Source organism: Agelaius phoeniceus, chromosome 19 (genome assembly GCF_051311805.1).
Source record: "Agelaius phoeniceus isolate bAgePho1 chromosome 19, bAgePho1.hap1, whole genome shotgun sequence".
In the NCBI taxonomy this organism is placed as follows: Eukaryota; Metazoa; Chordata; class Aves; order Passeriformes; family Icteridae; genus Agelaius; species Agelaius phoeniceus.
Window position 1 is genome coordinate 11,782,275 of NC_135283.1, and position 10,436 is coordinate 11,792,710.

Sequence of the window (10,436 nt, forward strand, 5' to 3'; positions counted from 1 at the left end):
GTGAAATCTGGGGGAGCATCCTGTCCCTGGAAGTGGAAAAAAAAACCAAAAAAATCCAACCCCCAAAGGTGTCAAAGCTTCCTAAAGGCAGCTGAAGTGGGGAGCAGGGTGGTGGGCAGGAAGTCAGGAGCCTGGTGAAGCCTATTAAGATGGAAAAAGTGAAGTAATGCAGCACAGTGGGCTATTCAGGGCTGCAAAAAAGTGGGAAAGGCCAAAAGGAGATGGAGGCAGGGAGATTGAAATTCAGATGGAAGCCGGGGGTCTCCGTGCAGCAGCTGTAGATCATGTCTGGCAAAGCAAGTGTTTATTTGGACAATAATAGCCTTGAAGCCTCCTGATAAAACCATCTCCTTGCACTTCCATCCATAATACTGCCAGAGGTCTCCTCAAGTATTCCCTTCTACCGGGATGTAAAGCAATCCCCGCTGCCGGCGTTGTGCGGAAGGAGGGGGGCATGAAAATGATTTCCCTTGCACTGGGCAGGCAGATTTAAAAGAAAAAAAAAGGTTAAAAACAAACAAACAAAAAAACCCAAAAAATTTAAAAAAAAGGAAGGGTCAGTCTTTTGTTAATTTATTTTTTTTTTTTTATCCACATCTTTAATAATTTCCTTGGCAAAACAAGCGGGGAGGTGGATCCTGGGCTCCTGGGGAAGCAGCAGAGGAAGGCGGCTGTTTTGCGAAGCCCCCTCGCCATGCGGCTGCTGCTGGGTGCCTTTTGTCTCCCTGGTTTCCTGAGCATGGATGGAAAGCGTGGCCCTTTCAAAATCCAGCCCCCCCTCCTCTGCCTTTGGACAGTTGATAGGAGAAAGGAACCAGCTGCAAAAAAAAAAAAAATTAAAAAAAATTTTAAAAAAACCCCAAACCTTTTCATGTCTCCCGTGCTCCCTGACCCCCCTTCAACACCTTGGGGTGCCCGCTGGGATTTCCAGGATTTCTTCAGTTACATTACAGCAATCTCCTCCTCCTCCTCCTCCTCCTCCTTGAACTTGATGGCAGCTCGGGCTCGCAGGAACAGCTGCCTCCAGAATCTCAGAGTGGATTTTTGGGAGGGAAAATAAAGAGAATTTTGAGCTCTTTTTTGGTCTCTTCTAAGAGATTGGACTCGGCCTTCCCAAAAAAAAGAGAATGTGGGAATGGGTTTTGAGTTAAGACAGGAGCGAATTGAAACAAGTCTGGCTTTAAAATATTTTTCAAATATGGGAGTTCATCAAGGATGTGGATGAATCTTAAGGCAAATTCCACACCTTGTAAACACTCAGAGCCTTCAGTTCCTTGAAGCAGCTGTAAAAAACCCAAATGTAATCCCAAATCCAGGATCCTCATCCCATGCAGAGGGGGGAAAGATGAAGGGAATGAAGGTGCTGGATGCCAGAGAAGTGATTCTGGTCTGTTCTTTACCTTTAAGTTGGGATGCCACTGGAAAAGGACAGAAAATGCCTTTTTCAGGAGAAACTGAAAAGAGCAAAGTTACAGATTTTCCTATGGCTGCCAACAGTCCTTTAAGCTTTATTCGAATTTATTTATTTATTTTTAATTTCCAACAGGAATATTTCTGGAAAAAAGAAGAAAATTTCTTCTTCTCAATGCAATCATATGGAAAAGCTGCTCCTTTTTAGTGAAACCAGCCAGTCAGTGTCATTTTCTTGATAGATGAATATAAAATCTATTTAGATGTGTTTATAGATAGATTTAAACCTAGAAGGTGATGCTTGGCTGCGTGGTTTGACATCAAGAAGATTAAAATCCACTCTGTAACCTCTTATCAAGAGAAATAATCTCTGTTTAGCTGAAACAGCTGCTCTTGACTTGAAGGAAACGAGGCCTTGAGAACTTTCTGCTCCCTAAAAAATTTATTCACGTCCCTGATTTTTCACTCCTGGATTTGGGCTCATTCAGCAGCTGCTGCTCTCCTTTTGTGAGGAATTTTGGTGATGTTTTTGTGGTGTTTCAGCCCTTCCTGACAATCCTAAACAGGTCCTTCTCCAAGGCTCTTTCTCAGGGTATCTGGAGTTTTTTTGCACCTTTTTCCTGCAGATTTTTTTTTTTTCCCTTTCCCACACATCTGTTTTCCAATCTGGAGCTCAGAATGGGATCAATCTGCCCAACACTCACCAGGAATGTACATCATAAAAAAGACAGAGGCCACATTGCAGGCGAGCCGTCAGCGCGGCGCAGTGACCGATCTATAAAATATCGACCTGGGCTGCAGAGAGCTCAGCTTCATTTGGGGTCTTTTACGAGCTGTTGCTCCCAAAATGGACCCCCCAAAAGAAAAGCTGTGGTCAGTGATGGTCCCTGCTCAGAGAATATCGGGGAGGTTGTTGTGAATGTGCACTTTAAACACAGAGGTTGAGGGTAAAAATCTGCCCAGGGCAAGGGTTTGGACTTGGATCAGCTCAGAATATTCTGGGATTCCGTGAAAAATGGTGAAAGTAGGAAGCCTTTGGGAGGATATCATTGAATGTATTTTCTCTGTATTTATAAGCTTCTTTATCATATTTTTGATTAATGAGGGACTCAAAATCCAACAGAGATCTCTCGGGACAGCAACTTTTGTGCAGGTTTGGCTTTGTTAATGTTTTGCACTTTGTGTCTGGCCACTCTGCGGGGGCTGTTGGTGTTTCCCACGTGTTTTATTCCTGAGTTTTGGCAAGGACTGGGCAGTGCTGTGGGGTTGTGTTTAGTCTGTGGGGTAGGGCTGGGATCCTTTTCCTTTTCCTTTTCCTTTTCCTTTTCCTTTCCTTTTCCTTTCCCTTTCCCTTTCCTTTTCCCTTTCCCTTTCCTTTTCTCTTTCCCTTTCCTTTTCCCTTCCCTTTCCTTTTCCCTTCCCTTTCCTTTCCTTTTCCCTTTCCTTTCCTTTCCCTTTCCCTTTCCCTTTCCCTTTCCCTTTCCTTTCCCTTTCCTTTCCTTTCCCTTTTCCTTTCCTTTCCCTTTTCCTTTCCTTTCCTTTCCTTTCCTTTCCTTTCCTTTCCTTTCCTTTCCTTTCCTTTCCTTTCCTTTCCTTTCCTTTCCTTTCCTTTCCTTTCCTTTCCTTTCCTTTCCTTTCCTTTCCTTTCCTTTCCTTTCCTTTCCTTTCCTTTCCTTTCCTTTCCTTCCCTTCCCTTCCCTTCCCTTCCCTTCCCTTCCCTTCCCTTCCCTTCCCTTCCCTTCCCTTCCCTTCCCTTCCCTTCCCTTCCCTTCCCTTCCCTTCCCTTCCCTTCCCTTCCCTTCCCTTCCCTTCCCTTCCCTTCCCTTCCCTTCCCGCCACATTGGCGGAACCATAAACGAGGGTTCCAAGCGCTGCTGCTGCTGCTGCTTCCTGGGACACCCAGGAGTGGCTTGGGCAGGAGGTTTCTGCCTTCTTGCAAATATTTCTGGCCCCTTGGAAATTTATCCTGTAGGTAAAACATAAATATACTCAGAGAGCCACTGCCCCCGTTGAGCAAAGACTAAAAATTCGCTTCATGTTTCTCCCACCACAGGATTCCCCTGGTTTTGCTACTGATGAAAATATTTCACCTAAAAGGAGCAGAATGTCCTTCCCCTTGCGTAATCAGCTGCTGCTTTATATCAAATTAGTGATTGAATCTAAAATCGGGGGAGTAATTGTCCATTTTTCATGTTGAGCTGTTGTCATTTGTCCTGCAAATGTCAGGGTTTTGACTCTGAGGCGCCAAATTTGAATATCCATTGATTTGGCACTTCCAAAGCTCATTTTGTTACCAATCATGGAAGTAAAAGATCAAATCAGCTACTGAACATCAATAAAAGGAAACAGAATTTAAATGGAAAGATGCAATTCTATCAGGCTTGAATTCCTCAGGGTTAAAGCAGACAGAAGATTGATGTCACTCCTGTCCAGGACTTGGCCAAAACCAGAAGGAATCAAAAAATCGTGTACTTTTCTTAGCAATCCAAACTGAACCAGAGACAAATAATCTGCAATTTTCACCTTCACATCGTTTGTGGAGGGCGGATTCGGCCTTTCCAAATCATAGCAAAGCTTTGAGAGCCTACATGGAATAATTCAGTGAAGAAATTGGGCCCGACCATCACCAGAGCAATGAGAAAACAAACACGAGTGGATTAACATAATTGCTTAATCAACAGCATTCACTGAAGGGCTTGCAAGTGTGTGGAATTAATCATCTCATTGTGAGGAGCATTATGAGTAATGAGCATAATGAGAACTTTGCACAGCTGGCAACTATTTTAATCCATTAACCAGCAAAATAAATAGGCCTAGAAAAACAACATTTCATCTTATTTTCTTACTCCATAACCAGGCTTGATAGTGAATATTGGGGTTAATTAGAGGAATTAAAGGGAGAATCATCTTCCAAACCTCCTTCCTGCCCAGCTATGAATGACAACTCCCTCCACAAGAATATTTCCCTCAGTCGTAATTAATAGATTCTACATTTTCTGAGGATTTTCACTGGGAATGCTGCAGGAAATATTCTGGATGTTGACAGTCTCCAGCCAAATCCTTTAATTAGGCATGAGGATGACGATGCAGGTCACTGCCAAAGGTTGGGGACCATCTTTAATTCCCTCTATTAATCCAGGTACAAAGTTGGTGGTCTCCACCTTGGCCCTCCTGAAAAGCTGAAGGTGAATCTGGGATGTTTCAGGCATTGAGGAGCAGCTTGTGGGGATTTGGAAATCCCAGGGGAAAAATAAACCAGAATTCCAGATGCCCCGGGAGATGAACATTTGAAAATGATACGTTTTGCCTTTGTCTCCAAGTTTTGGGGTCAGTTTGGGTGCCACAAACCCTCCTGTCACCCCAGCTGGGCCTGGGGAGGTCCTGCTTGGTTTGACTGAGCCCAGAGGGCTGGGATTTATTATTTATGGTGCTGTTTTCCAAAAGGCTGACGTTTTCCAAGGAAATATTTACCCACAGCCATCGCTGACCTGTGGTGACTCAATCAATCGCAGGCTGGCAGGAAAAACCAACTTGCACCCAGGGATTTGGGAGACAAAGTGCTCCCTCCTGGCTCCAGCCAATCCATCTCTGCCCCAGTGCAAGGGAGCAGAGATCCCATTTCATCATTTTCTTGATGCCCTCCTGCCGAAATAGTCCGGCTTGCAATTCTAAATATTTAGGGAAGACATCCTCGTTTCATTAAAACCTTCATGGGGGAAAAACCTGGCCTTGCCTTTCCAGTCTGAGAGGGCTTTTCCAGCCTGAAGGATTCCATAATTCTCACTGCTGGAGAGCTGGGCAACAGCACCTTCCCTCTTCCAGCTGGCCAAAGATTCCTTAGGAATAGCAAATTTAGGGAGGTATAAAGCACCTATAACGCTGCCTTGGTGTTTTTTCAAGCACGATTTTTCTCCTTTAAGAGCGGGGAAGTGAGGAGAGGACGTTAAATAAAGCAAATAATCCTCAGCGTGCTCTGAGGTTTGGCAAAGAGAGCCAAGGGAAGCTTCTTATCTGTGGCCATCCTCCTCCAAATCCAGGCTGTCTCCTCCGTGCACCGGGTTAAATACTGCAAAAATCCCCTCAAAACTGATAAGGAGAATGTCAGCAGGCTTTTCCTCCCTTCCTGAAGTGGGATGTTCAGACAGGGATGTGATCCAGCCTGGAAGTGCTTGAGGGAAAGTACTTAATGCACCAGCTTTGAAAGAAAACAGAATTACAGAGTGATCACCGCAGATTTCTTGTTTGGCCGTTGAAATCAGGAAGGAGGAAAGGAGTTTTCTTATTGGGGAACAGTTGGCAAAAATAACAGAAAATAAATAACCAGATAACCAAAAAAAACAGAAGACTAGAAATTTTTCTCAGCAGCCAATATTAATTCTTAATAAAAATATTAATTTTAGAGAATGTTTCCACTATTTCTCCTGTTGGAGACAGGATATTTTCTCAGGACACATTTATGGTTATTATGATTAATCTTCATAAAGATTTGGATAAGAAAACCACCAGGAGAATATGTTTGAGCTTATAAGCTTAATATTGTCTACAAATGGGCTTCAGTGCTTTAAAACCAGCATGAAATGAAAGAATAAAGAGGGCTGGTAGAATTATGGAATCCTTCAGGTTGGAAAAGCCCTCTCACACTGGAAAGGCAAGGCCAGGTGTTTTTCCCCCATGAAGGTTTTAATTAAACAAGGATGTCTTCCCTAAATATTTAGAATTGCAAGCCAGACTGTTTCAGTAGGAAGGCACCAAGTAAACGATGAAATGAGATCACCAGGGGCATGAAAACTGTGGGTATTGGGCAGGTTAAAGCTTTTTTGGTTAGGGTAGGAGGTTTTCCTGGTGTTCCTAAAAATCAAAGGCAAAAAGACCTTCAGTTTATAGAAGAGCTTGCTATCAGCAAGGATTTTGAGTGTTTTATTTTGAAAACAGGCCAGTTACAGTACCTTGTTTACAACTCTAATGGTTTATCCTGTTCAACAAAAAGGAAAATTCCAGGGAGCTAAATGCCAAACCTGGCATTTGTTGTATCTTTTTTTCCCCTTTCCAAAAGGCTGCACACTTGTAAAGGAGCATTATTCAAGCGTTGCTTAGGGTGGGGAATAAGGTCTAAAAACTGAACTCAAATTTTTTATTTCAATTGTTTGGTCTTCCTCTTTCTCTAAGCCCAAGCTGGCACCTCCACAGACACCAGGACTCTCAATGCAACCAAGTCAGATCCCAGAGGAACTGGGAAAGTAAGGCTCAGAAAATCTCCGATTTTACTCTTTTTTCAGAAAGAGAAGGCACAAAACCTGCTCTTTTTTTGGAAAGAGAAGGCCCCAAAACTGGTTTATTTCTGCTGGGCCAAACCATGGAGCAGTTCATGGATGGATCTGGAGTCTGCAGGACTCCTGTGGTTTCTCTAAATTCCCAGTGTTCCTTCCAGGACACTTTTCCAGACCCAGTTAATTGGGATCAGCACATCCATGACAGGAAATCACTGCCAAGACTGGGATATTTCCTTCACATCTTCCTGCAAGGCTGAGATTTGTTCAGGATCTGGTTGTGCTCAAATCACCAGGAAGGGGCTGAGCTGCTCCCAGCTCCTCCTGCGATCCACACTTGATCTCTCTTCCCATCCAAAATCCTCGTGTTCTGTTTTAGCCTCTTTAACTCTGGTAACGTGGATTTGGGACCATTTAGGGATTTGCTACAGGAGACCTGTTCCAGTGTCCCCAGGGACACCCTCAGGACATGTTTTGGAGGCAGAAGACCCCTGGGAGTTGTTGGTGGAGTAACTTGATAGAAACTTGTGCTTGATAGTAACTTGTGCTTTTTTTCCCTGAAATTTTCTCCTTAAAAACCCCCAATTTTCTAGATTTTCTCAAATCCCCCACTCGAGCTGATTTCGGGGTGCCTCACAAAGGAACCTTTGCCCCGTGGCCCATCCCAAAGGTACCCCTGAGTGCTCAGGAGCCCCTGGCAGATGCGTTTACCCCGAGCCCGACCCCGCAGAGCTTCCCTCGCGCTGCCCTGCGCGGGTCCCTCACACGGAGCTTCCTGCATGGCTGCCCTTCCGCCCAAACCTCTGGAATAAAATAAATAAATAAATAAATAAATAAATAAATAAATAAAAGCCTCCCCGGCATTTTTTACCCCCTTTCCTTTCATTTTTCCCCCCCTTCCTCCACCAGGATTTGGGGCTTTATCTCGGTGCCTGCTGAGGCCTCTCAGAAGGCCCTTTCTGGCCCGCGTTCCCCTTGGTTCAAACACGTCCCTGCCGAGCCTTTGAGCTGAAGGCGGAGATGAAGTCAACAAGTAAAATATGAAAATAAATAAAACTCCAGTTCAAACAAACCACTTGCCTCAGTAAATAGCTCCTGGCCCCCTTTCAGGGCTGGCCAGCAAATCATCTGGGCTATCTTGTTTTCCAACAGCTCGAAGGCCTTCAAAGCTTACCTTGTTTTGGAGCACTTAATTCAGCTCGGGGAGAAGTGATTCAGATATTGTTGTGTATCGATGATTCATGATGGCTCTGCTGCAAAATGAAAGCTAAGGAGTCTAATCAATAAAATTATTGAGTCGCTTTGAACTAGTTCCAGGTCAATTTTTCTTGGCAATTTTTGCACTTCCTGAATTATACCGACCCAAAGCATGAATAATGATCTAAAATTACACAATATACAGAAACCATCTGTTAGATAGACACGGGCAGGGTGATGTCATTGGGCTACTTCTAATCTGGAGCCTTGGATGCAGCCAGCGATGATGTCACGGGTTTGGCAACCCGAGGGCTGAGGTGGTAAAGCACGAGCAGCAATGTGATTTTCCCCTGGATTTTATGGAAAGAATTGGCTCGTGCTCATTATCTTCAGGAGAAATGGACGGGCTGTGGGCTTGCATAATTTGTCCTACCTGGAAGGGGGCGTGAATGGAACCAGAATCCACTGAGAGCCATCAAGGGAGCAGAGCTAAAATGCCTTGGACTTGCCCGATGTTCTCGCTCCCAGATCCCATCCTGAGCTCCCAGGCCCTCAGAGCAGCTGGATCTGACTGGCCAGCCTGGAGAGGAGGTTCAGACCCGCCAGATGTGTCCCGGAGCAGCTTCCAGTTCCAGATGGGGGCCTGGATGCTCTGCTTTAATTCCAGTGAAAGCCCCACCAGGCCTCGTGCACTGGATCGAGTCCAGCCCTGCTGAGAATTACAGAAAAATTCCATAGTCCACATTCCATATTCCCTATTCCATATTCCATATTTAATTTTCCATATTCTCTATTCCTTATTCCATATTGCCTACTCCATACTCCATATTCCATACTCCATATTCCTTATTCCGTATTTCATATTCCCTATTCCATATTCCATATTGCCTACTCCATATTCCATATTCCCTATTCCATATTCCATATTTCAGTTTCCATATTCCATATTCCCTATTCCATATTCCATATTGCCTACTCCATACTCCACATTCCATATTCCCTATTCCCTATTCCATATTCCATACTCCATATTCCCTATTCCATACTCCATATTCCATATTCCCTATTCCCTATTCCATATTCCATATTGCCTACTCCATATTCCATGTTCCGTATTCCATAGTCTATATTCCCTATTCCCTATTCTCTGTTCCCTATTCCATATTCCCTATTCCATATTCCGAATTCCATATTCCATATTCCATATTCCATATTCCATATTCCATATTGCCTACTCCATATTCCCTATTCCATATTCCATATTCCCTATTCCCTATTCCATACTCCATATTCCCTATTCCATATTCCCTATTCCATATTCCCTATTCCATACTCCATACTCCATATTCCATACTCCATAGTCCATATTCCCTATTCCCTATCCCATATTCCCTATTCCCTATTCCCTATTCCATATTCCCTATTCCCTATCCCATATCCCATATCCCATATCCCATATTCCATTCCTATTTTGAACGCCATGAGTGTTCCAGATTGGAATTCTTTCCCCGTCCTAGGGATAGCACAGGGTGTTTGCTGGAGCAAAGCAAACCTGCCAGGAGTTTTACCCATATCCACTGGCATTTGTGTCAAGGAAGGATTAGGGACTTCCACAGGGTGCAGAACCTTGGAATTATTCATCCATGGAGCAGCTCAGCCTCTCGTGAGGACTGAAGGCTGGAATGTGCTCATCCCATTTCCTGCTGGGAATGTGCTCATCCCAAATGTTCTTCCTTGCTGAGGGTCAGGGATGGTGCCTCCCATCACCCACCTGGGCTTGGTCAAACAACAGTGAACAAAAATTCAGTGTTTTTGTCCCGTTTTTGCCATAATTAAACAGAAACCCAACTTCTTTCTGACTTCTAGAAGAGAATTTTTAATTTTCAGAACATAAAGGACCATGAGTGGGTGGTGCTTCACCAAGTCTCCCGAGCCAGGTTTGAAAAGATCTGAGTTTCATTTAAACTTTGTATAAAATTTCACTTAATTCCTGCTTGTTTATCAGGATGTGCAATTAAATTGCTCTAAGTGACTGAAAATGTATTTCTTGTTGGATGGAAATCTCTAAACAATCTGGAAGTTTCTTATTTTAACATCATTTTCATTCTGCCTTCAGGGCTCTGTGAGATAATCAAATGTTAGTTTTTCTTTCTGAATGCTGTAGTCCCGTGCACATCCCTTGAAAGGAAAATTCAGCCACGAAACCCCAAAATTCTGCTTTTCAACCTGAAACAGCCACTTCTGACTTGCAAGGACAGCTTGAGATCAGCTCAAACACAATAAATTGTCCCCCAAAATGCTGATTGCGAGTGGGAAAAAAAAATCTGGAGGTGTTTTGGAATAGAAATCATGGAATCATTTAGTTGAAAAAGACCTCGCAGACTGAGTCAAATTGCTGAAAATTCAAATAGAAATGAATGCACAATTCTGTGCGCAGCAGCTGGACTGAGGAGATTTGGAAACCTCTCCCTTTTCTATTTTCTCTATCAAAATCTTCTGCATTTCAGCCCTTTCAAGCACCAAAAATGCTCTCAGAGACAAAAATACATCATTTAATACATA

The 10,436-nt window shown here is 43.7% G+C and overlaps 1 long non-coding RNA gene across 1 annotated transcript; it reads right to left on the reverse strand.

The window, feature by feature from the left end:
• Nucleotides 1–557: 557 nt before the first annotated feature.
• Nucleotides 558–2,765, reverse strand: LOC143695492 (uncharacterized). Its single transcript, XR_013184725.1, has 2 exons — nt 906–2,765; nt 558–818 (listed from the first exon to the last, which is right to left on the reverse strand). It is a non-coding gene; the product is annotated as an uncharacterized LOC143695492 (long non-coding RNA).
• Between the last annotated feature and the right edge of the window lie 7,671 nt (nt 2,766–10,436).